Below are 5,813 nucleotides of genomic sequence, written 5' to 3'. Positions count from 1 at the left end.
CCATCACCCCATATCGCTTCAAAAGTAAACCAAAGTGGGCTAGTTCGTTAGTGCTCCGTTTGTGCAGGTTTAGTTTTCGAGATATTTGAAGTTAAAAATTGGCCCGATGACGTCACCATTCCGGAAGTTGCTGCGGGAAAGATTACGTCATCGGCTTACACTAAAAACTAGTAATATCTCTAAAAGTATTACAGCACAAACGCTAATTTCAACTGCACAAACCTGCACAAACGAAGCACTAACCAATCCGCTTACTAGTTTTTATTTTTTGTGTGGGTGGGGTGTCAGCTTCACACAGCTTCTTTCTACAGGTGACAGGTGCAGTAGAGTGGGTGGTGACTTACAATGATAAACACTATATACAGTTGAAACCAGAAATTTAAATAAACAGAATAAAACTCTCATCCACATAATTTTCTCACTCTCTGAATTACATCAAACCAAACTTTTGTTTTAGGTTAGTTAGAATCACCAAAATTATTTCTATTTGTTAAATGCCATAAAATGTATTGAGAAAATGTTTAGTTTTTTTTTAACTTTCTTTGCATTCAAAACTTTCCATCTGTTCAGTATTGGATAATATCCTCTTCACTGCCTGACTTGTTTTAAACCTTCTTGGTTTCCTTCCTCAAGCTTCTCAAATAGAGTTCTGGGCCATTCCTCCTGACAGAACGGTGTAGGGGAAACCCCCTCACCTCACTTCACCACTGGTAGACCTTTGACCACCTGGGGTCAAACCTCTCCTCTCTTCAGACTGAACAATTTCAGCTCTGCCGAAGAACTATAAAAAAATAAAAGCTTTGCCTTTTCTCCTTGCTGTTTGTTGATAAAAACAAAACAAAATAAAACAAATCCTTCTGTTATTGTTTTTCCTCAAACATGTATAATTCAAATGCTTCAACCCTTTAATATGTTTGACTTTTTATCTTTATTTTAAGGGCTCTCTAAATAGCTTATAATAATTTGCATTTGTTTTGAACATGTTTAGAAATTTAAGAGTTAATGTAACAGAATACATATCTTAGTTAAGGCTTTGTTTTTGTTCCTTTATTTCTTCTGTTTTTAAGCATTACTCAGTCATTTTAATAGTCTATTTAGTCKATGTTCATAATTAACCATTAGTTAATTAGAATATTAAGAATGTCTTTTAAGAGTTGAATTGCTTCTGCTCATAAAATGTTTGTGTGCTATTATTTTCTGATATTGGGTCCATACAGAACAACACACACGGTTCACATGCGAACCTCCACCATTCTCACACCTGCAAGATAAACACAATTGCCTCCCACACTCTGGTCTTTCCTGTGAGAACACACAGCACTCACTGTGTCTTTAAAGTGTATCTTACCCCGCTGTGAAAAGATAACTCCGCCCCAAGGCGAAATTTGAAAAATGCATCAAAGTGGGGGGTTAGAGAGCGGAGGTGTGGCCAGGACGAGAGAATGCGACAGCTAGCATTAGCATAATTGATGCTACATGGAGAGTGACCACAGCGACGCAGATAGTTACATCTCTAAACGGTCTGAGGTGGAGGATTTTTCACCCCCCACCACACCAGAGGCAGAGAGAGACTTGATCAAGTCAGCTCAGTCTGGGACTAACTCGTGTTGGCTCCCTGGGTCAGGACCTTGAGCTCCAGCAGCCTCGGCTTAGCTGTCCGCCTCACACCACACCAGCACTGGACAGAGGAGGTGGAGCGCTCCGCGACAGCCTGACATAAAAAAAATAAAAGCATACAGCTGTAGCTGTTCACAAGATCACTAGTTTAAATCAGGAATAAGTGTTGGGTCTTGTTTGACTGAAGTTCGGTCCGTTAGGGCTGCAGCTGCCCCGCTGTGTTTCTGCCTTTTTTTCCCTCCTCCCCTCCGGCTGTGCAGGACATACTGCTGGTGTGTGTGTTGGTGGGGGGGGGACAGAGAGAGAGCAGTGCAGCAGTCAGCTCTCCCCACCCGAGGCTGAAGGTCAACAGACGATCATGCTAAGCTTGCTAACTGTTCCACCCTCTGACTGCTGCAGGGGCGTGTCTTAGAGAGAGGCTTTTATACCAGAACACAGCCGCTGTGACGAAACTGTGGAGAAGACACGTCACAGCGGAGAGCCGTTAACCAATATGCAAATTAGCCTGCAGTACCACTGCTCTACCCATATGAGCAGCAAAAACACGTTTTTAGACCAAATATTACAGATTTGAACAAATKCGCACAAAAACATCAAAATTAGCACAGAAACAGTACTATATAACATTTTAGACACATTCTAGACAGTTTATCAGCTYAAAAAAGTTAATTTTGCGATAAGTTACTCTTTAAAAACTCTTCTTTTGCTCTGTTCGTCAGTTTGTCTGTTGTTTCGCTCCGCTGGGTCAAGGGGGTGCTGGCTGCCTCTCTCTAGCTTCTTGCTTCTGTACTGGAAAATAGCTATTTTTCCACTTTCTTTTTGTTGTAGCATTTTTTTTTCAATTTTACAAGGAAACATTCTTTTATTGGAGTACAACTTTTGTTTGAGCCTCCTGAGCTCAAAACGACCACAAACACCCTTGCTGTGAGTTTTCCAAAGTTCCTGACAGGGCACCGGTTTTGAGCCGGTTCTTCCACAGTGCTGACAGCACCGAGTCCACAAAAGGCTTCCAAGACTCCAACCACCGACAAAGAAAGGCCCCAGTGTTCGCTGGTCACCAGGCTGACACCTGAGCTGGCATCTTGTCGACACACCTCGTCTGGTTAGCATGGGGCTACAGTAAAGCTGCTGACGTGTGCTCACTTGGTCCGCAGGTTCACAGCTAAAATACACAATTTAAAGATCATAACCTTAGGAAAGATTTATTTATTTGTTTGTCTGTCTGTTTGTCTTGTCTTCTCCCTCTCTCTCTCATCTCTCACATTCACACACACACATAAACATACGCACACACACACAGAACCCTGAAGGTACATAAATAACCAGCTTTTGCTTAGTTAAAATTGTTAGACAAACTGCTTAATTAATTAGTTCAACTGCTTGAAAATTAGAAGATTAATTGTGTTATATTGAGATCTCATTTATTGTTCAAATCATTGTAATCACTTGTTAACCATATATTATCCTTTTAATAAAAGTCAGTTAGTTTTTAACTGGCCAAAATAAAATTACGACTCTTTGTGTTTTCTGTGAGTATTTTGGTGACTGAACTGTTTTGCATAACTGGGGACCTTTCCAAACCTACAGATATGCTCTTAATTAAAATCATAATTATGATTTTGATCAGGGTTGTATCTACAACGGCATCACTCAGYGCTAGGTTTGTAGGCCACCTCACTCTCATGCCTTTTCAGATCTACCCACAACTTCTCCACAGGACTGAGATCAGGGCTTTGTGATGGCCAGCAGAACACTTGCTCGCTTTGATCGCTTTTGTATGTATGTACACTTTAAATATGGATCCTAAGCTATGTTTTCTAAATGAGAACCTCTGAGCTTTACCTCATTGTTTAAAGAGATAGTAATCATTTTGTATGTACAATTTTGACTTTGAAYTTATTAATAAATCACTCTCTTAAATATTGTTTCTGTCGTTCTGACATATAGCAAAAGTAAATAATTTTGGTAATTCTAAATGACCCAAAAACAAGAGAACTTTGGTCTTATTTAATTTTAGGCAGTGAGGAAAAAATGTGAATGTGTTGTTTTATTTTGTGTATGTAAACTTTTAGTTTCAACTGTATTCATATCATAATGTATATTTCAGCCTGTAGCACTACTTCAAATGGGCAGTGTGGTGAAGTAGTTACTCCTTATTTTCACTAGGTGGAAGCTGCAAGTGCTTTTATCTCCAACGCCAAATGATGTTGTCTGTCTTCTCCCATTGTCCTCTGTTTCTTGGTGGATGGTTCCTGTACAGGTCCACTGTACTCCAGACCCTCAACCAAAGAKGGAACAGCCTCCCTGATAATACAGAAAGAATAAATAAGTTTCAAAAGTCATTATGGAAAATTGGTTATTGTATAAAATTAGGGCTGTGAAATTAATCGGGTTATCTGATTAATTTTAGTGCTGCATGGGCATAGGTTAAAATTTTTAATCGCAATTAAAATTTACAATCATTTTACTATGACTGAATATGTAGGTTTGTATATTGCAATGCACTGAGTGCATGGCAGGTCATGTTTGTAAATGAGAAGTGGTTCTCAAACAGTTTACCTGGATAAAGGTTAAATAAATAAAATAATAAAAACAAAAACTCCATGTGTAACACATTATGTATAGTTTGTTTTTCTTTTTGTCTTCTTACGGCTTATTTTATTTTATTTGTTTGTTTTGCTGACAACTGTGACCTTATTATCTATCTTTCATTCCTCATGTAYTACTCTTTTGGAATGCCAGAGAATCCACGCTGCATGACCTTTCATCCAGGCCTTGAGTCCGTCTGCTTGAACCCCTACTCCCTGCAGAATGCCCTGAAAATTTATCAGGCAGACCCTGGGCCATTAGAGGCAAAGGAACAAGCTGTGTAAGTTAGACAAAAATAGTTTTTATTGCTTTCTGATGTGTAATTACATTTGTGTTGATCAAAGTACTTGTCTTTAAAAAGGTGATTCAAAGTTCAAAATGCTGAGGCAGATGTCATTTTCATGACTCCAACTTATTTTCTGGGGTCTTGATCTGTAAGACATGAAAACATTTGGGAAAGAATGGGCAGTTTTTGTTTTGCATCAATCAATAAAACAAATGTTCAACTCTGTTTCAGACCAGTTCAACAAAGACAACAGAAATCAGTTGTTTAAAAAAAGACAGTTTTAGTGTCAATTTTTTCTTCATAGGACAACCTAACCAAAAACACCACCTAAACAAATATAAAAGTATAAAATTCCATCTTGTTTGTAATTACAGACGTGCTCGCTGGCTTACAGAAGTTTTGTGTCCTGGTGTCGGTGGATAGGACAACCGTGTCATCATCCCTTCCTGTGTTGTGCCGCATTCACCAGGAGTTCCCAGACGAAGATGGCGAGTACACAGGGTTTAAACCTCCCATTTAAATGTGTGTTATAATTGTTTGATTTTATTTGTAGAATATGAAAAAATGGTAGATACTCATAAATGTTTAAATATGTTTTCAGCTTTTTCTTTCTGTTTCTGTTGTTGTTTTGTTGTTAAAATAAGCATCATTGCATTTTCTGTAATCACAAAAACTACAGAATTTTACAAACTGATAAAATGAAAAAAATCTATGTATCCAATGTTGCACTTATATTAAATTATTTCCTGTGTAATGACATTTCTGTGTAACAAATAATTTATTTTTAAAATACTTCTTTCCTAACGTACCTGGACCATTGAATCTGGACACATGCTTTGCAACTGCATCTGCTTTCTCAGGTAGCTCATACTGTTCACACAGGAATCCAGAGACAGGCAGGGTCAAGGATGACATCATRAAAAAGGAAGCCCATGAGCTCACTGACATATTCTAAAAAAGACAGGATAGAGAGCACAAAATATAGCATACTGTTTGAGTAATTCATGTCATCTGTTACAGACATTTTTATGTTGTTGGTGTTATTTCAACTTGTCATCACTAGAGGTAGTAAAACACCACCTGTAAATCTCCACACCCATTTAATCRTGGTGGAAAAGTGCTCAGGTGTGTTGAGAAGTGACTGAGGCAAACCTTTTTATTGACCATGTAAACTGTCTACTTGGGTGTACATGTTTCTAAATTAGGAAAATGTAGAAATTTTGTGTTTATAACTAATTTTAAATTGTGTATCTAGATCAAATATAAGTCTATTTCTTGTTGCTCAATTGTTTCCAAAATGTTAGAGGTTATGGATTTAGGA

At 38.1% G+C, this 5,813-nt stretch overlaps 1 long non-coding RNA gene across 1 annotated transcript; it reads left to right on the top strand.

Moving 5' to 3' along the window:
* Window positions 1–4,340: 4,340 nt before the first annotated feature.
* LOC106535033 (uncharacterized) lies at window positions 4,341–5,251 on the top strand. The gene is made up of 2 exons (XR_001312406.1): window positions 4,341–4,486; window positions 4,867–5,251. It is a non-coding gene; the product is annotated as an uncharacterized LOC106535033 (long non-coding RNA).
* The last annotated feature ends 562 nt before the right edge of the window (window positions 5,252–5,813 follow it).

The sequence above is a fragment of the Austrofundulus limnaeus genome, unplaced genomic scaffold (genome assembly GCF_001266775.1).
Source record: "Austrofundulus limnaeus strain Quisiro unplaced genomic scaffold, Austrofundulus_limnaeus-1.0 Scaffold1345, whole genome shotgun sequence".
Lineage (NCBI taxonomy): Eukaryota > Metazoa > Chordata > Actinopteri > Cyprinodontiformes > Rivulidae > Austrofundulus > Austrofundulus limnaeus.
Note: the sequence above shows the minus strand (reverse complement) of the source record. Positions and strands in the feature narration are given on the sequence as shown.